The sequence below is a fragment of the Physeter macrocephalus genome, chromosome 15 (genome assembly GCF_002837175.3).
Source record: "Physeter macrocephalus isolate SW-GA chromosome 15, ASM283717v5, whole genome shotgun sequence".
NCBI classification, from domain to species: Eukaryota; Metazoa; Chordata; class Mammalia; order Artiodactyla; family Physeteridae; genus Physeter; species Physeter macrocephalus.
The window spans coordinates 61159410-61183357 of NC_041228.1; positions in this window are offsets into that span (position 1 = coordinate 61159410).

Consider the following 23948-nt stretch of genomic DNA (forward strand, 5'->3'; position numbering starts at 1 on the left):
GGGGGTTACTGACATTGAAGTTTACTATAAACTTCCGAAGTTATAGCAATTAAATCATCAAATGGTTGGGGCAGGAGTCATCACAAGAGGGCACAGCGGTGCTAAGTGAATTTGATTTTCCACTCAAATCAGGAAATCATATAAGACACTGTGAAAATTGTTACCTCTCAACAGTAGACTTGAGAACAATCTGACCAAAATGTGATTAAACCAGAGTCTGAGGAAAATATTGTGACCCAAGAATTTTATACCTAAGTAAGTTATTTTTATTAATTTTTTATATCTTCTATTTTCTAAAAAAAAATATGGAGATATGAATATCTACAGTGAAAAGGTAAAGGCCCCTGAGATCCAAAATACAATTTGCATAACCTACGGAAATAAAAGTATTTTATTCTAGTAAAAATATTTGAATATTATAGTAAGACTATTCAAAAAGGTGTCTATTTTCAAATAAGTATGTAAAAATCAATAGCTTTTTTGTGCCGGTAATAACTAATTTGAACATATAATAAAAAAGAAAATCCATTCAGAATACCAACAAAAATATGACATAGTTACAAATAAACATAACAAGAAACACACAAAAATTTACATAAAAAGAATTACAGGGCCTTACTGAGGGATATAAAAGAATTGAATAAATAGACAAATTATATCACTGAAGAGTTATTGCAATATTGTATGGATATAACATATCGAAATTAATCCATTTTTAATGCAAGCACTTAAAAATGTTATATATTCCCTTACCTGGTAATATACTTTGAAATTTTTATTCTAAGGTGCTACTTATTACTGTATATAAAGATGCAGATGCAAATATGCTTATGGTGATTTTTATAGTAGTAAAGTTATCAAAAACAAATTAAATATCTAATAAAAGCACACTAGTAAATCTACGTATTATTATGAAGCTATTATAATGAACATAAATATAAAAATAAATAAATAATAGTTTCTTATGTTTGAACATCATGATCTGTCTTACCATGTACTATACAATTCCGTATTTAAAAAGGAAAGGAAGGAACTGGGTAATGACAACATTCTTTTTTAAACTAGAGAAATGTCATTTAGCCATTATTTTTCTCATATAATAGACATTCTTCAATTGAGGAAAACCACTAGAATAAGTTCTCAAGTCATAAAATAATGATAAATAAATAACCAATGATTATCTTTGGGGAAAATTATAAGGTCATTATTGACCTAAATACAATAATTCAAGTGAGATGTGAGTCTGCTCTGCTTATTAGTGCATTCCCATATTTCCTTCTCAGGCTTGGACCTAAAAAGAGCACTTTGGGGGAGATGATCAAACTAAACTTGGCACCTCACACTGGAGAATGCCTGGCATTCTCAATGCATCATTGACTCTAGAGCAGGCAACCAGGGCCCTATCTCTGCCCCACACCTTAGTGAGCCCTTCTCTCATCTTCCCTCAACTGTGGCACTGACAGTGCTGCAGCATAACCTGATGAAAAGGACATAGCCTAGCAGGTCAGTAAACGTGGTTTCTGCTGTTGACTGTTTGCGTGACTATCCATAGGTCACTTTACATTCCTTATATGCAGTTCCTTTATTTTTAAATTAAGATTTTGAGGTACTTCTGAGTTTAAAAATAGTATAACTTTTACAGTAATATTGGCATAGCTGCTGCCGTCTTTACTTCTATAGCTGGTATCAAGGGAAGTTGATAATCAGAACTTCCTTCCATCCTGTGTTTCCCTTGAGCTCTGCCAACACCTTGATTCATCTGTGTTTTTTACCTAGTGGAGGGACGCAAATTCTTATTTCCAAAGTTCTAGATCCTCAGTCGTTCATTTAATATTGACTTAACACACTTGCTATTAATATTCGTAAGCAAATAATCAGGTTAAATTATCCTGGCCAACTTAGTAACACTCTTCTCTCTTGATTTATAGGCACAAACAGCCATAAATGGCCAGGGAGCAGCCTCAGCTTCCAGTTTAATGGCCCTGGGACTGTGTTCCTTGACTGAAGCTTCCTCCTTTGGAAACAAGGGCCTTCGTACCTACTGATTCCAAGGCTGGAGAAGTATGAAGACTCATGCTGTGAATCGGTTGTTATATATGAGAGTAAAGGTACTCCTACTCTAATTCCTTGGTTTCCAGCCCTGGCTTTTGTGGCCATGGTGGAAATAACACCATATATATTGGTTTCTAGTATGAGGCATATACCATACCCTATAGGAAAACTCCCACCCCAAATGTACTGTTCAGAATTCTACCCACTGGAAAGATTTACCTCACGGTTGTCTTTCAGGATTACCCTGCCTGGAACTGTTGGAAAATTCAGACAGTAGATAGCCAGTTTTGGTTAGTACCAACAAACCATGCAGATCCATCTGTAACCCAGGCCTCCAAATATTTATCTTTAGTTAACTGGTTATAAGAACTATCCAAAGGCCAAAGGAGAGGTCAGAGAAGGGTAACAAAGCAACAGGGGAAGGTACCATGGATTCCTGAGCCAATTATTTGTGCAGTTTGCATGTGTCTTCTGGATCTAGTTGGACCTAGTCTCTCCTATACCATCCCAATTTAATGGCAGTGCATGCCAAACTTATTTATTTATTGGAATAGAAAACTATGAGTTTGCAATAGGCAACTTAGGTTTAATATTTACTTGATGTCCTACAGTCAGATGTTTAGTCTTTAACAGGGCCCATTAACCAGGACCTGCTGCTCAAATGGAGAATCATTGTTGATAGAATCTGACAAGACATTGCTCCAAATTATGGATCTGCCCAATGTTTCTCTTATTGGAGCTCAGCAGAGTCTCCATAAAGCATCCCTAAGTGCAAAACACACTTTAAGTATCATAGATCATGAGACTCAAGTCCCAGGCAGCTTACACAGCAACCTGGACTTGAAGAGCTCTCTCTTTTTCTGTGTCCTACCCCAAACTGGAAGCCTTGTAGTTTACTCCAAAAACAAAGGATCAGAGCAGTGTACCCAAACGTGGTACATATTGTCTCCAAAAGCCAGAAAGCCCATTGTGTCTCTTTCTTTGTGGGCAATACAAAGTGCAGCAACTTACCTTTACATTTGGAAAGTCTATTCCAACAATCCCCAGAAAACTGAACATCATTTCACTGATGTGACAGGAACCTGAGGTTTCTCTCAACTTACCATCTCACCCTCTGTCAAGTTTGTATATTCCTAAGATATTTAAGATACTTATTCTTGTTTCTTAAGTCAAATTAGCATGTTTTCATAAATACAATGACAATGAGCTTGGAGTTCTGTGGAATATCAAAAGGCTCAAGATTCCTACAAATTATATGATGACCAAATGCGTATTAATATAAATTTAATTAAAAACAGTGAAGAGGGACTACTCTCCCACCCAGGTGAAAGTGATCTACTTCTGATTGTCCTTATTACCATGAATAGAGAATCATGTTTATAAGTCAAACATGTGCTCTCATAGAACCCATATCTGAAATGACAATTGCAATTGAAATTACTGCATTCCTAAAGTTTATGGTAATCTGCAGTCATTCCCTAGACCCAACTAGTTTCGCACCGGCCAAAAGGAGAGTTTAATGGGCACTTGGTAGATATCATCATCTTTGGCATCTTTGGTTTTTAATTAGCCTATTCACCAAATAGACTCTTTTTTCTTTCTTTTTGCAAGTTTTAATCCTTTCCTTGATCTTAGCAATAGCCTACTAGATGTTACTTGCAAATGTAAAAATGAAGTATTTAATATTCATAATATTTAAAATATCAATATCAGGTTCATTTAAACAATATTTAGACACTCATAGAACCAGTATTTGCATAATTTTAGGATGGTAAATTTTAAATGAAAGAAGAGAATAGTAATGAGTGTCTGGAGTACTGTGTTGAGAACAATTCTGAAGACATATTTGGTTGCAGCTGGAAACTCTGCTCTGATGATACAGTGATACCTGTCATGGACACTGGAGAGAGTACTGTTGACTGATATTCACATATTTTCCATCTAGGCCTTAGTGAGTCTATCTGAAGAACTGTCTGTTTCCTGATGTGGCGTTACAACTATTGTATATGCTATTCTGCCTAGAATCAGAGGTAGGTTTTTCTTTAAATTAGAAATATTTGCATGCTTAAAATGCATCAAAATATATATCAAATAATCTGAACACATAAAAATGAATTACATTTTAATTTTTTTCTCTTTTCTTTCCTGATTTTATCCAAGTTCAGTTTTATGTAGCATCTATGTGATATGGAAAGTTTGAAAAAACATGACTGACACAAATTTCTTGTACAGACTAGCAATGATCTGACATAGAACAATGCATAGGGCTTGAATTGAGCACTTTTTCCCTTTTGGGTCAATGATATCAATTTACATTCTGGATTGCCTTGAAAATGTTATGTTTAGTAATACAGATGAAATGCTGGTTAGTTAGGCTGTCAAAATATCGTTGATCAGCTTGTGATTTAGTTTCTCCCATTGTCTTATGGAAAATGGAGACTTCTTATACACTTCTTTGCACTTACGCAAGATAAATGCAGTCTTGTCTGAGTGCTTCAAACACATTTCCTCAAATTAAATAATGTGCTGAACATATTGACACCAGGTGCCATTTGGACCTATATGTATATCTCCTGGATAAGAGAAGTCTTTTGATATAAATATTTCAGATACATTTTATCAAGATATTTTAATTTTTTCCACTTTTTTATGTTTGTAGAAGATGTTATTTGATATGCTTTCTTTAGAACATACTGTGTGTTATAATAATTTGATTAAAGTTTAACTTGACTAGATCAGAGGTTATATTTTTACTAGGTATAGGAATCTATAAGAATTAACTACCTACCTTTTATCATAGCCTTATCAAGGGCATTTAACAAAATGTCTTGGTCAATCAGTATCGAAGCTATTTTCAGCTTGAATTTATCAACTGATAATCATATAAAACCCACTTGGAAGGTTCAAACTATTTCACAAAAATCCATTATTAAAAACAGTTCTATTTAGACTTTTATTGAAGTAAGATTACTTAAAATATTACATTAATTTCAAGTGCACTAGATAGTGATTTGATATTTCTATAGCTACTCACCACATAAAGTTATTTTTTAAATTGGCTATATTCCCTGTGCTGTAAATTACAGCTTTGTATCTTATTTATTTTATACCTAGTAGTTTGTATCTCTCTATCCCCTTCCCCAAGTTGCCCTTCCCCCCATCCACTTAGGTTGCCTCCATATCTAGGGTATTGTAAATAATGCTGCCATGAACATTGACGTGGATATCTCTTTTCAAATTAGTGTTTTCATTTTCTTTGGATATATACCCAGGAGTGAAATTGCTGGATCATATGATAGCTCTATTTTTAATTTTTTTGCAGAAACTCTATACTGTTTTCCATATTGGCTGTACCAATTTATATTCTGATTATCAGTGTTGTAGGGTTCCCTTTTCTCCATGTCCTTATCAACACATATTATTTGTTGTTTTTCTGACTATAGCCTTTCTGACAGGTGTAAAGTGATATCTCATTGGGGTTTTAATTTGTATTTCCCTGATGATTAGTGACTTTGAGCATCTTTTCATGTGCCTGTTGGCTATCTGTATATCTTCCTTGGAAAAATACTTATTCAGTTCTCCTGCCCATTTTTTAAACAAGTTGTTTGGGTTTTTTGATATTGAATTATATGAGTTATTTATATATTTTGGATATTAACCCCTTATCAGATACATCACTGGCAAATATCTTCTCCCATTCAGTAGGTTGCCTTTTTGTTTGTTGATGGTTTCCTTTTCTGTGCAAAAGCTTTGAAGTTTGATTAGGTCTCATTTGTTTATTTTTGCTTTTGTTTCCCTTGCCTGTGAAGTCAGGTCCAAAAAGATATTGTTAAGACCAATGTCAAAGAGTGTACTGCCTATATTATCTTCTAGGAGTTTTATGGTTTCAGGTCTTACATTTAGCCCTTTAATTCTTTTTTTTTTTTTTTTTTTTTTTTTTTTTTTTTTGTGGTACGCGGGCCTCTCACTGTTGTGGCCTCTCCCGTTGCGGAGCACAGGCTCCGGACGTGTAGGCTCAGCGGCCATGGCTCACGGGCTCAGCCGCTCCGCGGCATGTGGGATCCTCCCGGACCGGGGCACAAACCCGTGTCCCCTGCATCGGCAGGCGGACTCTCAACCACTGCACCACCAGGGAAGCCCCCCTTTAATTCATTTTGAGTTTATTTTTGTATGTGGTATGAGAAAGTAGTCCATTTGGATTCCTTAGCATGTAGCTGTCAAGTTTTCATAATGTCACTTATGGAAGAGACTCTTTTCCCCATTGTATATTCTTCCCTCCTTTGTTGTAGATTAATTGACCATATGTATGTGCATTTTTTTCTGGGCTGTCTGTTTCATTTCTGTTCCATTGATCTATGTTTCTGTTTTTGTGCCAATACAATATTGTTTTAATTACTGTAGCTTTGTAGCATAGTCTGAAATCAGGGAGCATGATACCTCCAGCTGTGTGTGTGTGTGTGATTTTTTTTTTCTCAAGAATGCTTTGGCTATTCAGGGTTTTTGTGATTCCATACTAACTTTAGGATTATTTGTTCTATTTCTGTGAAAAATGTCATGGGTCTTTTGATAAGGATTGCATTAAATCTATAGATTGCTTTGAGTAGTATGGATATTTTAACAGTATTAGTTCTTCCAATCCATGACCAGGGGATGTCTTTCCTTTGTTTGTATTGTCTTCAATTTCCTTTACCAATGTCTCAGAGTTTTCAGAGAATAGGTTTTTACCTCCATGGTTAAGTTTATTCCTAAGTGTTTTATTTTTTTTATGCAGTTTGAAATGGGATTGTTTTCTTGCTTTCTCTTTCTGATAGTTCATTATTAGTGTATAGAAAAGCAACATATTTCTGTATATTAATCTTATATCCTGCAACTTTACTGAATTTATTTATTAGTTTTATAGTTTGGGGTGGCATTTTTAATGTTTTTATATATTGTATCATGTAATTTGCCAACTGTGAGAGTTTTGCTTCTTTCCTTCCAATTTGGATGCCTTTTATTTCTTTTTCTTTGTCTGACTGCTCTTGCTAGGACTTGCAATACTATGTTGATCAGAAATGGTGAGAGTGGACATCTTTGTCTTGTTCCTGATCTTAGCTGAAGGCTTTGAGTATGATGTTAGCTGTTGGTTTCTCATAAATAGCCTTTGTTATGTTGAGATATGTTCCCTCTATACCAACTTTGTTAAACACTTTTATCATAAATGGATGTTGAATTTTGCCAAATGCTTTTTCTGCAACTATTGAGATGATTGTGTGATTTTTATCCTTCCTTTTGTTAACGTAGTGTATTACATTGATTGATTTGTGGATAGAGATAGAGCTTATGACTCATCAAAAATGCTAATTCTGTTGGAACCCAACCATGGCTATCACGGATCAGAGTAATCTCCTAGCTAATATTCTAATTATTCCTAATTCTCACCCCACTCCCCATCTAGAGAATAAAAAGCTAATTGATTCATGGACCTTAAGGAGGTTTAAGAAATTTCATGTTTCAGTACCATGCCACTGGAGGTTAGTTGCAGACATACTGTCTATAGCTGTTTGACTTTCTCTTTTGGGAGGGAAACTCAATTGATTATCCCATTCCTTTTCCAAGAATAGTCCAACACTAAAGGGCCTCTCTTGCCATTGATGGGAAATTTGTTTTCCTGTGTAGCAATAGGATCAAACATCCTTAGAATCAAGCATCAGTACAACTGATGGATGACCACAAAGTTTTGAGGAACTGACAATATGGCAGACTTAAAATAGGAAGAATAAATGAAGGCTAAGTTGGAGTTTTAAAAAACTGTAAAACACATGTCCAAGTGATTTATTTAGATCTTTTTGTAAGTGATCTAAAATTATTTGCAATACTTTTTTCTCATGCTTCAAATAATGTTCAAATAATCATAAAATATTAGGTACCATATCATCTTCATTCATCTTTTGGAAAAAAAATGGAATTTTGTCTGTTTTTCTTCAGATGTTTCAGAGAATTTTCTTGCAGCTTTTAGTTTATGAATGTAAAATCTAGACTGCACTACTGCAACTATAAATAACTTTCCAATTTATTGCATGTTTAATGAAAGATAAATCTTATTGAAGATACTGGTTAACTATTCCAAATCAACTCCCCTTCTTCTTAGTCTTGATTTGGCTCAGGAATCTGTCCCACACGTAGAGTCATACACCTCCAGAAAATGTTTTCATCCTAAACCTATGTTAATCATGATTGGAACTTTAAACTAATTGTGATTGTCCCATTCACTTTGAGAGATTAATGAAGTAATAGTAATTTGATAAAATTTTGGTCAATGAGGCAGGAGGGAAAAAAGATGGAGAGGGTTTCTGGTAAAAGTTTCCTTTCTCTTAAAAAGAGATGCAAAGGGAGAAATGGTCCTTTTCTTTTGATGAACATTTTGCACTGCTATGTGAACCTAGCAGTGTCTTGCAATCATTAAGAAAATACTGACACGCTGAAGAGGACAAAGTGAAAAGATTAAAAACAACAATTAAAAAATAGAACCATGTGTGATTGAATCACTGAATTAGCTAAACCTGGAGCTGCCCCAATTTATTACATTTTTCTTATGATTTTATGAAATTTTTTGTTGTGATTTTCCCTAATTGTAGAAAAAAGCCACCCCCCCAATATTTTCAAAGTTGTATTTCCTCTAATGTTAATCTACCTACTAAGAAATATGATAAGAACCATGTGTGATTGAATCACTGAATTAGCTAAACCTGGAGCTGCCCCAATTTATTACATTTTTCTTATGATTTTATGAAATTTTTTGTTGTGATTTTCCCTAATTGTAGAAAAAAGCCACCCCCCCAATATTTTCAAAGTTGTATTTCCTCTAATGTTAATCTACCTACTAAGAAATATGATATATGGAGTGGAGTGAGTGTGAAAAGAAAAGATATGATGACCTGAATTTATTTTAACTGGAGACTATCAGTCCTTTTATCAAATTTTTCAAAACCAGTTTCCTCTTTTACATTATGATTAATGTAAATTTTAATACATTCACTTAAGGAACTTTAAAATTACATCTTTAAAACTTTGATGTGTTACATAAAGCTAAAATAGGTTTATTTTATTCTTGTACACACGAAATATAATTTACTTTTTCCATATTCTTTGTAATATATTTTTATATAGTCATTACACATAATGTTCTGACATGTAATGTTATTATCAGAGTTTCTTTCTCCGTTTTAATCAAAAATCTCCTGATCTGTGAAAAGTTTAATTTATTAAAACATAATAAATGTACATCCAACTTTAACCCTAATTTATGCAAATTAGATGTTTTTGGCATTCATAATATCAGGTTTTGCAAGTTTCACATTTAAAATGTGAAAATATACAAACATCAAAACTTCATTAATCATCTTCTATATAATGTATGTTTTACTTTAAAGAGATAGGTATATGTAATTTTAATGTCAACCTCGGAATCACCAAAAAGTACCCTGGCAATCAGTGGAAAGATTTAATAGGTTTTCTGTCTTGTTCTTAATTTGCTGAAATTACAAAATCAATACATTCAGTTGTAGCTGCAGTTACTCGTTTTACTGCTTTAAGATAAAGTCTACCAGAAAGTAACCTTCACTTTCAATTTGTAGCTCAGAACATCAGGCTGCTCTTGGCCACTAGTTAAATAGCCTGTTCTCGGCCATCCTATGTAAGATATTCCAAATGTGTTGTGGTTCCATTTCCAAGGAGATACATACTAAAAGGAACTGTGATTAATTCAGAAAAAGCAGAAATTAAGAGTTTTACACTTTCCCTCTTCCCCTTTCTCTTCACAACATACTGATGTCTTTATTTAAAATGTCTTTACTTATTTATTTAGCTTGAGCTCATCTGAATTCTTACTATAATCTTCAACTCTGGATCTTAGATTGGCATCAGATGTCCACAGCACTCTCCACCAAAATAAGAAATAGTCTTATTCTGTCTGAACTCTATCTTACCTCTAAGATTCTTGTTACAAGGGCACATTCCTGCCACTTTTAAGATAAGGGAATGCTACCAAGTAAAGTCGGGTTAATACAAAATAGACACGTAAGTACATTTCTAAGATTTTAATTTGGGAAAAATGAGATAGATTAAACAATCACTTTAAATGTCAAAGACACTGGAAATGACAAAGGGATTTAAGTATTAAAGCTATAATGGTTTTTCATCGTAATAAGTCTCAATAAACATGGGCAAAATCGCTATTGAAACTTCAGTTTTCCAATATTATCACATAGTCTTCCATGTACACACTTGTACACTATTTTCATATTAAGAATTGCCCTCTGTGTACCAGAAAAGAAGCAAGAATTGGGCTTAACTCAAATGTTGCTGTAGTTTTTGTTTTTTCCAGTCTCAAAATTCAGAAGTGTTCTGCTCCAAGCTATTTAGTAGAAATGAAAAATTTCTAGGCACAAATGAAGATCTTATCAAGTTTGCTTCTATGATACCACAGATGTTTTACTATCAATATTTTCTCTGGCTACAAACACATGAGGTTTTACAATTTCATCATCTCATGACTGTGTCTGAGCTACAATAGTAATAATTACATTACATAATTACATTCTATTTTAATTCATCTGTTTACATGCCTGTCTGTTTCAATAGATTATAGGTCTTTGAGGATAATAATTTCTTATTCATCTAGCACAAACCCTATTAACATAAGGTATGCAGTATATTCTCTAGAATATCAGGAAAAATTAAAATTGGAATTGGAATTGAAATCACGATAAACTGCTGACAAACTCCACATATGAGAACTAATAACAATTTTAAGGTTGCTACTTCTAAAAGATTCATAGCATTCTATTTAAGCAAGGACGAAGGGTGGGGAGAACCTTGTTATAGAAGACATCACGCAAGTAAATTATTTTTATCTTGTATTAGTTTAACACTGTTTCTTAGAATATAGTTTATGACCCATTAGTGAGTCATGAAATTGATTTGGTTGGTAGTGTCCAACATTATTTATCTTAATAGAATGGAACAGAATGAAGAAAGCAGAATAGAATACAATAGAATACAATAGAATAGAATGGGAAAGAATAGAATGCAATGAACTACAATAGACTAAAACAGAAGAGAAAATATCAGAATGTACATACTAAAGAAAATTATAGTTTTCTAAAGACTTTTGATTATGTATTTGTGTATGTACTGGTTGCAATTTTAAATGTTTTAAATTGAGGGCACTGGTCAAAATGTTTGAAGAAACACAGAGTTAGAGTATGAGTTCAGCTATTCTGTCAGATACTAAAGACAGTTTTGGTTTAAATTAAAAAGGAGTTGATTTATCTCTCATCTAAATGTCCTGAGGTAAACAATCTGGGACCAGTATAGCATCTCCACAAGATCAGTTCCTGTTCTCCTCCTACTTTGTTGCCTTGCTCTCCCTAGAAGATTTATTTCATCCATGTGATCCAGGATGGCTCACCTCTGTATCCACATTTCAATCATTAGGAGAGAAAAAAGGGGAAATAAGAGAGCATGACTCAGAAGTTACCCACAGTTCTTCATCTACATCAGACGCTATACCTGGTTTCAAGGGAGATTGGGAAATATGATCTTTATTCTGAGCAGGCATCCAGCTAGCTAAAACCCAGGTTTCAATTATTTTGTAAGATGGGGAGAAAGGAGATGTGGGGACAAATAGCACTCTTGCCACATTTATATTTGGTAGACATAAAGGAAGGACATAATACAAATTTTACTGTACACAACCAACACAATCAGCCTAGAAATTCATGTGTGCCTTGGCTAGCCTTTCTTTTCTCTCTTTTGATCTTCTGGTTAGATTTTACCATGTTTTAGTGACAGCCTCCAAGATGACCCTCAATGATGCCCACCTCCTCGTGTCTACACCCTTGTGTAATCCCTTCCCATTGAAGGCTAGACATAGTGACTTACTTAAGACCAATAATATATGGCAGAAGTGATAGTATGTCACTTCCAAGATTTGGTAATAAAAAAGATATAGAGGTTTCTGTTTCATTGTTCTCTCTCTCTCTCATCACTCACTCTTGGAAAGCCATATCATGAGCAGCATTATGAAAAAGCAGCATAGTGAAGAACTGATGCCTCCTGCCAACAGACATGTAAGTGAAGTTGGAAGCACATTCTCCAGGCCCATCAAATCTTCAGAGACTGTAGCTCTGGCTGACAGTTCTCATGCAGCCCCATGAGATACTAGGAGCCAGAACTGTGAGCTAAGCTGAACCCAGATTCCTAACCCCAGAAACTGTCTGACATAAAAAAAGGTACCTATTTTCTAGGGAATCCACAAAACGAATCCTAGTTTTGCAAATGTCAATCAGTGAAAACTTGAGAAAGAAAAAGAGAGAAATAATAAAGGGCTGAGACTCTGAGTCTATCTCTTCTGTTGAAAATAACAAAAAGTGATCATGTGAAACATATAGAATTATTTATATTCTAAATATTTCAAGTGTATGAAGATGCACACCATTATTTATCTTTAATGTGCATGGGTATACTTTGATCAGACTCTTAGACATCAAAAAAGTCTAGAACACCTATTGTCTTCTTTATATTGGAGGAGGGAGGGGATCAGGTTGGACAAAACTGAACCTAGATAGCACTACTGATGTCTCATAAATGGTACTATTTTTAACTACAAAGCAAGACATGTAGAACATATTGATCTCGGATTATTATGTCGCTGAGGTAACTGAACATAACCACACAGTTATTTTTAAAACCAGGTTTTCCTTTGTAATAACTAGACATTATAAATGCAGGATATTGCCTATCATTACTTGACCTCCAGTCCCTCCCCCTTTTACATGTTTTCCAATACCACAAGGGCTATAGAACTGAGAACCTCATAGTCCAGACTCCCTTACATCCAGGATTCCACCAATTAGTACACAAGTGCATATTCATAAGGCTAAGTGGCATGGAACTCATTGTATCATTTTTACTGCTATATAACAAATCACCACAATTGAGCAACTTAAAACAGCACAAATTTATTATCTCACAGTTTCCATGATTAAGGAGTCTGGGTACAGGTTAGCTGAGTTCTCTGCTCAGTATCTCACAGTGTCAAAATGGATACAATCAAGGTGCCCAAGGGGGATACAATCTTATCTGAAGCTCACTGAATGTGGGCAGAGTTAATTTCCTTATGGTTGTCAGACTGAGGTCCTTTCTTTCTTACTGGCTGTCAACTTAGGGCTGTTGCCGGCTCCGAGAGGCTGTCTGCTATCTCCTGCCATGCCACCCTCTCCACAGCAGTTCACAACATGGCTGTGTACCCCCTCAAGGCCGACAAGGCAGCCTTTCTGGGAAACTCTCTGACATTTTTAAAGGCTCATCGAACAGGTTAGGCTTCCTCAGGATAATCTTCCTTTGATTAACTCAGAGAAAACTGATTGAGGGCCTTAATTTCATCTGTGGAGTCCTTTTGGCCCCATAACATGACATAATTGTGAGAATGATATTATATCATATTCAAGAGTTTCCCTCACACTCAAGAGGAGGGTGTTATACAGGGCCTTTTACACCATGGGGCTGGAATCTTGGGGGCCATCTAAGAATTCTGGCTAATATAGCTAATTTCTTGTTTTTCTCTTGTGCCAAGGAAAGTCATAGGGACATGGACGTTTAGAGAAAGTTGTGGTGGCCCAGCACAGCATTTCTGTGTCTAACCACCAGTTTTGTGAATGTTAAAAGGCAGTTTAGTCAGCAGTGGTAGTGGTAGAAGCAACACTATTCTAACTTCTGGAGTTCATTGGATATGGTACATTCTTAAACACATTAATCCAGTAGCTATACTCTGACTCTCACTATGACAGTCCATACAGAGATGTTCTAAGACCTGAATTTTCATATTAAATCTCTACTTAAAATACTGTAATGTTTCTGAATCCTCCACCAAAACCTGACTGATACATTACCACTACCAATTTTCCTGGAAAGAGGTAAGTCATAGAGGAAAAAGGGAAAAGGGAAGCCTTAGACGAGAGGAGGAGAGAATAGCTCTTTATTTCTCTGGCATGCAGATGCTTGAGCGTATTCCTGGTACTTGAAGGAAGCTGACATCTATTGGATAGTGGTAGTTTAGGAGTAGGAATGGTAAGGATACATGACCATGAACCTAAATCTGTGGACTGTGAGAGCAGCCAGGACTAGGAGGTTGTACGTTGCTTAAAATTACAATTCCTGTTCCTCATCCTCACATTTTCAATAAATTCTTGTTACATGTTATACTCTGGTCTCAGATAAATGGTAGAGAATTAAAGTGAGACTCTGTAAACATTCTTGAAAGAAAGTAATAAGGGGAAAGCAATATCTCCTGTAAGGCCAATATGGTGGTAATACAGCACCATAAGCTGTGCCACAAGACTGATACTGCAGAAGTTTCATCAACAGCAGTGCAAAAACAGACTCCTTGTGAAGCTCAGAACTCCAGACAGAGCCACTCTATGGCACAGGCTAATGGCGACCATACACGGTACTCTCTCTGGATAAATCAGAGGGTAAGGAAACAGAAAAAGAGGACTGGGACAACACTACTACAATTTGCTGAGGCTTAGCCACATTTTGGTTAAACTATGTGAACTCTGGAAAAAGTTGGACTCAAAACATAGCACTGTTGAACATTTTGTTTTCATCTGACATAACTCAGAAAATAAATTCTTCAAATATTTTGTGATCTGATTGGTCTTTCACTATATTACATGGCCTCCACTGAACCTATAGAGCTATAACTGTAAGGTGAAGGGTCAAACATGGTGAAAGAGTCCTCGTACCCATAATATCCTGACTATATATCCATCTCAAGTTTGGGCATGACCAGTGGAGGTGAAGAGATGACACTCTTATGATAATGTGACATTATATGGCAAAAGGGATTTTAGCAGATGTAATTAAAGTACCTAATCAACTGAGATGATCAAATGGGACATTGTCCTAGGAGGGCTTCATCTAATCAGATTACCTCTTAAAAGGAGTCTGGAGGACAGAAACAAGAGAAATTAGAGATTTGAAGCATGACAGGGATATAGTGCTCTCTGTTGAGAACCTTTGGACATTCTCCTCTGCTGGCTTTGAAGACGGAAAACCCATGTGGAAAAGAGTACAGGTGGCCTTTAGGAAAGCAGCATCTAGCTTATGGGCAGCAAGGAGAATGGGATCTCAGTCCTATAGCTGCAAGAATTCAATGCTGCCACCAATAATATAATCAGCTTGGATGAGAACGCCAAGCCTCAGATGACGACCCAGCCCCAGCCAACATCTCAATGGCAGTTTTGTGAGAACCTGAATGGAGAACCCAGTTATGCCATGCCTGGACTTCTGACCTATGGAACTGTGAAATAAGTAGGTGCTGTTTTAAGACACTACATTTTAGGCAATTTGTTACATAGTCATAGAAAACTAATACAATTAGTGTTCCTAGTTAATTAAAGAAAGTCCATTCTTAGTAAGCAGCCATTGGTGATGGTATGGGAACATATACTGAGCTGCATCCAGGAGCATTGTTTCAGCTGAGGATAAAGTAACTGCATGATTTTTTAGAAAAGGTGCTCTGTGCTGAGAACACTATCTAAAGAGGGTGAGAATTGGGGAAGAGAAGTAGGACAGGACTTGCATTAACACTGGACTTCCACGACTCCCGTGGGAAAAGAAGAAAGAGAAGTATAACCCTTCTAACAAGAGAAATATCCTAAAATTTTCTACAGGATCTGCCTGCATATCTCATGCTCATATATGCTAAAGTAAAGCCAACCAATAACGCACGTGCAGCCGGGTGCACTCGTCGCACAATCAGCTCCTACCTTTTGGCAGTGACCTTTTGGAAAGTAAGGTATACGACTCTAAGAGACCCATGCCTGCTAACTGTATTCAACACCCAAGGATATGAATGACACACAGACATCTCTAGATAACTGAGGAAATTATTCCTCACTAAAGATAAGGATTTGAATGAGCAACCAAAATACCTGATCCCAGAGAAAACAGAGATTATTCATGGAACAGAGATGAATTCTAATCCATGTCTTCAGAGAAAGTCAAGGAGATATTTTATCCATAAATAATATAATAATAATAAATAATTATTAATATATATTAATTAATAATATAATAATTAATATATTAATAAATTAATTAATATATAATTAATTAATTATATTAATTAATCATAATAATGATGAGCTGCCTTGGAAAAGGGTTAAGTAGAGGACAAAAAATAGTGTTTCAAAATTTAAGATAAGATTGTCAAAATTATAAAAAATTTTAAAAACCAAATGTATGGCCTTAATCATAAAATGATATCTGACTTAAAACAAAGTTAATAATTTACAAGATGAAGTCAAGGAAATCCTCAGAACATAGAAACAAAATGCAGCAGAGTTGAAAAAATATCTACATCTCAGAAGTTAAGAATTGCAAAAATAGGGACAAATAATCAATTTATGATAGAAGAAAAAAATTCCATGGGATAGGGAGGGTAGGAGGGAGGGAGACGCAAGAGGGAAGAGATATGGGAACATATGTATATGTATAACTGATTCACTTTGTTGTAAAGGAGAAACTAACACACTATTGTAAAACAGTTATACTCCAATAAAGAAAATAAAAAATAAAAAATAAAATTCCTGAGCCCCTTCCAAAGCTCTTCAAAACACAAGAAGAAATAAATGTTATAAATTTAAATAGAAGTTAATATTTACTAAATATTAACTGGGTTGAAGGCTTTAGTCCAACTTTTCCAGAAATGAGTATAATTAGAGGGCAAAATAAGTATTTGAATTAACAAAATTTTAGGGGAAAATGTTTATACAATCTGAGGAGTACACAGACCTTCTTAAGTAACACCTAAGACAGAAAGAGTAAAAAGGAATATTGACGAATTTTATTTTATATTTTAAATTTCCATACACTGAAAGATAGCATTAAAAGTTTACGACAGGGCTTCCCTGGTGGCGCAGTGGTTGGGAGTCCGCCTGCCGATACAGGGGACACGGGTTCGTGCCCCGGTCCGGGAGGATCCCACATGCGGCGGAGCGGCTGGGCCCGTGAGCCATGGCTGCTGGGCCTGCGCGTCCGGAGCCTGTGCCCCGCAACGGGAGAGGCCACAACAGTGAGAGGCCCGTGTAAAAAAAAAAGTTTACGACAAATACAGAAAGAGAAAGACAAATACCATATGATATCATTTATATGTGGAATCTAAAATATGACACAAATAAACCTATCTACAAAACAGAAACAAACTCATGGACATAGAGAACAGACTGGTGGTTGCCAACGGGGAGGAGAGGGATGGAGTGGGAAATTGGGGTTAACAGATGTAAGCTATTATATATGGAATGGATAAACAACAAGATCTTACTGTATAGCACAGAGAACTATATTCAGCATCCTATGATAAACCATAATGGAAAAGAATATTTTAAAAAAGAATACATATATATATATATATAACTGAATTACTTTGCTGTACAGCAGAAATTAACACATTAAAAATCAACTATACTTCAATAAAATAAATTTAAAAACAAAATTAAACAAAAAGTTTATGACAAATAAACGTATTATATATTGGAAAAATTATTAGTTTCCAGAATTTGTAATGTCTTTCTATAAATGAGTAAAGACAAATAACAGTAAAAAATAGAAACTTTACTAAAAAGAATAAAATTGTCAATAAATATTTTAAAAGCCTATAAACTGCTTCATTAGTTAGCAAGATGGTTATTTAAATAATAGAGTTTTTTTGTTTAGTTTTATTTTTTCCCAACAGATAGCAAAAACTAAAACTATATAGATATTTATCATATCATGTACTGACATGAGTATGAGGAAAGATAAATTTCCATATGGAGTTGGTAGAAGCTAAACTGGTAGAACCTCTTGGAAGGCCATTGACCCATACTTATCAAAAGCTGAAATGCACAAATCAACCTGCTCCTTCATTTAACAGCTATTTACTGAGCATCTACTAATTAATTATAGACACTGTTCTAGGCACTGAGGACAGAGCCGTTAATAAAGGATGAAAGTTGTCTGCCTTCATGGAGCTAACATTCTTATATACACTTCATTGTATATTTTTAAAACTTCATATTTTCCTGGGAATTCCCTGGTGGTCCAGTGGTTAGGACCCAGTGCTCTCACTGCTGAGGCCCTGGGTTCAATCCCTGGTGGGGGAACTAAGATCCCGCAAGTCACGTGGTGCAGCCAAAAAATAAAAATAAAAAATTATATTTTCCTGTTGCCTCAACGTCCCCACAAACAGGCTGTGAACATCACACCCAGGCAACTATGTGCACCCATGTGGAAAGGATGGTCCTGCCAATTCCCCCTGCATATCCTCACCTATGACCAAGTGACATGCAAAACACCAATGAAATCCTCTCATGTCCTTTGCTGTGTACTCCTCTGTGAGCCTCAACAAAAGCACTTGCCCCCAGGTCCTCACTCTCTCTCAGCTTTGCACCTGCATAGAATAGCTCACTCCGGACAGTGCCTCTTATGTGACCCACTGGGTGGCAACTTGTGCCTCCCTCCTCTAGGACCTGTGAGGAAAAGAATCTCCCACTTTCATGTGCTTCTCCATGGTGTTATTCTGTGTTTACACCAAACTGAGCATCAGAAACCCGACTTTTAAGTAACATAATTATTTCTTACAACACATACACCTTAGCAAAATAATCACAAATGCTCATAAAGTAGCATTTATAAGGATGCCCATTGTAGGCTTACTTATAACAGTGATAACCCAGAATGCACTGAAATGTCCCTCAACATGGGAAAAACTAATCTAATTATGATTTCTCTATATTAAAGATAATAAGCTTCTGTTAGAAAGAATGAGGCAGAGCTATGAATACTAGCAGGCAAAAATCTCCAAATTATGCTATCAAGTGAAAAAGACAAGTTGCAGAATAACAAATTAAATGACTGCATGTACTTTTCAACAAATATTCTCATGTATTTCTTTTTCAATCTTTATCTCCCTGTACTTATATATTTATTATATTATATTTGTATATTCTACCTCCATAGGAAATGTCTGAATCTATATATACTAATTAGTCAATGAGTTAGTAGCGGTTATTCCTGGGGCAATGAGTGGGATCTGGGAAGATGAAAAATAATTTTATATTTTTATTACATAAATTTTATTTTGGTTAAATTTTAAAGGAAAGTGTCCGCAAATTGTCAGGCAAGCAAAGTCAAATAACCAAGGAACACATACTCTCTTCCTCCTAGAGCAATATTCAATGGAGAAAACTGCCAAGACCAGAAGAGTAGCAGATAAGCAGATCCCCAATTCCCATGTGTCTTATACAACATGTAGAGCTCCATTAAGGATCTCCATCAGACTCCAGGTGAGGTACCCTGACACTCAGCTTGTGTGATTTTTTACCTGCAGGTGTAGGGGAAAACCAGCTCCTTACCTGGTCACTCAAGGGCCAGGATACAAGAGAAGTATGATCTGGCAGAATCTTTAATCCAGCACTAGCCTGGAAGCTAATTAATTGCAGTAGGGGTACCACTGGCCCCTCTTTGGCCTGATTAAGGGTTAGGTTCAAGCCTCACTGTTGCAGCTAAATGATACTGGTTGCTCTATTTGCCATATCAACATTCTTGCTTAGGGAAGCAACAGCTTCTTCTCTGGCATGATTAAGGAGCTGTGGTCCTAACCTTGAGGTTAGTCAAGTTTGATTGCCTTAAGCATGGATATGTAGCCAGTTTCCATGGAGTTTTGTAAAAGATCATATTCGTTTTTGGAAGCTAACCTGCAGGAAATCAGTCTTGGGCAATATTTTTCTTAAGAATTAATATATTTTAAAATGTGAGTTAGAGGTAATACAATAATTGTTAACATATTAAATTTGTATATAGTAGGGAGGATGGTAATCTTGGAGAAGGTGGTAGTGTTTGAGGTAAAAGACTGAGGTCATAGGGGAAAAAATGGTTGGTGAGTATATAAAGCTTTCTGAGAAACATGACTTTGAAGGAGGGGTAAGAAGCAGACAATTAACTGCTACGGGGTATGAGTGGTTGAGAGCAGGTCCAGAAAGATGATTTAAATTGTGTGTAATGAGGGTGTGGGGAGCCTGTGGGGAACGTCAGCGATAGTGAAATGAGAAGGAGCCAGAATCATGGAAGAGAGATCATGACGGGCGAGTGCTGACAGTCCATGAGCGCGAGAATGTGGCGGGAAGGATTGTCCCTGCTTGGGAGAATGAACTCCTTTTCCATTATAGCTAGAGGGAAGGGAGAAAGGATGGTGCACAGGCCAACATTTTTGGAGATTTTTATGATGAAAAGTTGAGGGAGGTCTTTTCTGATAGTTTCCAGTTTATCTGAAAAGTTGAAAGGAATGAAACATTTTTTTCTAAGAATCAAAGGAAGAATACTCAGTTTGAAAAAAAGAAGATATCTGAAACAGTTGTCATGGAGGATAAGAGATGGATTTTTTTCAGCAGTGCTCCACATGAATACAAGTGACAACAACTTGCATATTGTGTTGTTCCCCCAACAGTGCTAAACAGGCTGGGTGCGGATGTGAAAAAGACAGATATTTGGATTGATTCAGAATTGTGAATTTTCCAGTTTAGTGTGAGGGGAAAACCATGAGCTAATGCTATGCATAGAACCCACTACATATAAAACATTCAATAAATCTTAGTTATTGAAGCAATCAATGGGTTAGAAAAAAGGCTCTCCCAAATGATCTAAAACTCAGGGTGGTGGAAATACAATCCAGAAGGTTAGAAAGTGGGAGATGTGGAATTTGATTTCAGGAGTAGAGTGGTTTCAAATAAGAGAAAAATAATCTAGAGCAGAGAGTCACTGAAGATGAGGTTGGATACTAGGTACACTTAGAATTTAACTGAGGCATGTACAGGAGGTCCAGTGGCTTCAGTGTGACTCTTCCCTATTTTTCTAGGTCTTGGGAATTGGTGACAAAAAGTAGCAATTGCCAGGGAAATGAAGAGATCCTTGTGGTCTCGGTATTCTAGGATTACCCATAGTTTGAGGGCATTGGATGTGGAGAACACAGGGTCCCATCTTGCATGCTTATGTTTTTTTATTTTTATGATCTCTACTCCAAATTTGGTTTCCTTCTCAGAAACAGTTGCTTTCTCAGAACATTTGATCAAGAAGTGCCATGCCCTTGTGAATTGTTTCACACTGGAGTATTATTATTATTTCAATACTCAAAAGCAGCTATTGAACTCTTATTGTGGGCAAGAAGTAATGCTTTGTCCCTGATGAGATATGAATTCCTGGTCTCTGCCCTCAAAACATGTTCAATCCAGCTAGTGTAATACCCTTATATAATATAGGATATATAATATAATATATACTATAACTAGGATAACATAGTCTAGCTTATATAATATATTTAGAAGTAAAACCAGTTTATTAGTGTCAAAAGTAATTTTAATAATCCACTTTTTCCTGAATTCTCAAGGCATTTTATTTGTACTTCCTTTACTAAATTAATGCATGGTATCACAGTTTTGAGGGGCATACTTCTTAACTATTCTGTTATAAAATAAGTTAATAATAGATGGGATCATATATTTTCATATGTATTTATTTAAATTTAATGAAGGTCTAGATAAAAAGTATGGCTCTATGGGATATCAATCTATGTTCGACAGTGAAGGGAAAAAAAGTCCTTTAAAAGAGTGCTGAGCCACAATGAGCTGGATTCTTCTGCCAAGAGTTAAAGTTGTGTAGATGTGACTTTTATACCTGGAAGTATAAAAGATTAGAGTCTCTAAACACATAGTCCAGGCAAGCGATAATGTTTCTGATGGACAGCTTTAAAGACTGGAAGTAGTTGTATGGATTGACAAAATTAGTTTTGGACTTGGAGATGACAGTACTAAAAATAGACTGAGGCTATAGTTTGGTTCATTGTGCTACAACATTCCAGAGGAAAAGCAAGTAGCAATGACAAAGTTTATTTTTTAATGCCACTTTTATTGTAACTTTAATGGAACCCAAGAACTGACTTGCTTAAGATGTAAACCCTGATTACATCATCTAATCTTGACACCACCAAAGCCATTTGTTTCAGTTTAGGCTGAGAAAAAGTCAAATTGTTTGTCTACAAAATAAACAAATGCCAACCAATTCAACAGCCATCATTCCAGTTTGTTATGACTGGTCCGTTCATGTTTTCAGCACACTCATCTCAGCAGGCTCAGAACCCCAAATCTATATTTAATTTAAACATTGCACCATCACACAGAAATCTTTCAATAAACTCACTGCCATTTAAAGGGAAAGGGAAAAAGCAACTCCTTATGAGAAGTACTTTATTGTCTCAGAAGAAATAATAATTCCAAATATATAATTTTTTAATTCAAGAAAAAATAATTTTTAAAAACATAATCCCTTTTCTTTCATTCTGCATCTTAGCAGAGTTAGGAGAAGTTTGCATTTTAACTTAAAATTTTAACTTCATGCAGAAAACGCAAGAAAAATATTACGTAAGATTTGAGAACCAAAACTAGACTTAGTTGAGCATTTGAATTTAGATTTTAAACGTTAATCAACAAAGCTTCCCAGTTTTTAAGTGATCATTTTATCTATTGTTCATTTCTGTTTCCTGTTAAGAAAGAGACTACAACTCAGACACTAGAAGAGATTTTAAAGAAAGATCTATTAACAGAGGTGTAATTGGGTTTAAGAGAACAAAGGGGCCAGTCTAGTCCCAGAAAGGGAGGGGGAGAAAACAGAGTTACTGGCACTCAGTGGGAACTGAAGACATGAAGAGGAGCCCTAGGTGATGGGGAGACCCAGTAAGTACCATAAACTGCAGGGCAGAACAAAAAGAGCAGAGAAAAAACATGCACACTTTTCCCCATCTTCTCTCCCACTCTCCCTTATTCTTCTGGTACATCCCATTAGCTGAAACAACCAAAAGTCAATAGGTGAGGGAGACTGGGTGATGCAAAACAGGTCTCATATCACAGAGAACAAAGTAGAGTCAGGGAGGGACAAGATGGGATCCAGATGTTCTAGGAAGGGAGACAGAGATGACAAGACAATATCACCCCAGATGAACAGGAGTTTCCATATACCATGAAACAGATAGCTGTTCAATTGCTGACTCTGCCACCTAGTCTTTTCATAGATTTGTGCAATCCACTTCCCTTCTCTGACCCCTGGTTTTCTTTCATAAAGATATCTGCAAGGGGATTGCATTCGTAAACAAAGAATTTTCAAATTTGCCTAACGTTAGGTTAAGGGTGGGTGAGTTAGCATAAAAAAAGAAACTAAATCCTGATCATCTGGGGTTGAAAACTAATCTGAAAAAGAAAATAAGGAAGATTAAAAATGGTCTAGAGATGGAATTAGTTGAAGGAAGCACAACTTTGTCACTGCTTGCCAGACAACAAGGTATCAATGACTCCATCAATTTTGTGAACACACTGACGTAGCAACCCAGGAAAGGAGGGAAAAAAAAATTTTTTTTGGTGCAGATTATGTACCAGAGGCATGATGAAGTTTTAAAATATTGTATTCATATTGTTTAATCCCTTTATATTCTTTATTTTTTTGCTTCCTGCTTTCATTTGTAGTTTAATTCACTCATCTATTCACTAGCCATAGAATCAGCATCTAGTTTGAACCAGATCATGTACTAGATTCCTAGGACACAAATATGGAAAAGACATTGTCACCTGAGGACTTCTTACAGATAGAAACTAACTTAGAGTTGCAAGGAAAAGATCTGTATTTGTCAGCAAATTCTCTGCCAACATTAAGGGGAATGTTAACAGAAAACTCAGGTTTATTATCCACATTTAAACATTTTTTTTTCTACTTGCCTGACATGTTTCAATATAAACTATCAAATTCATTTATAGAATGTTTTGAGGCTT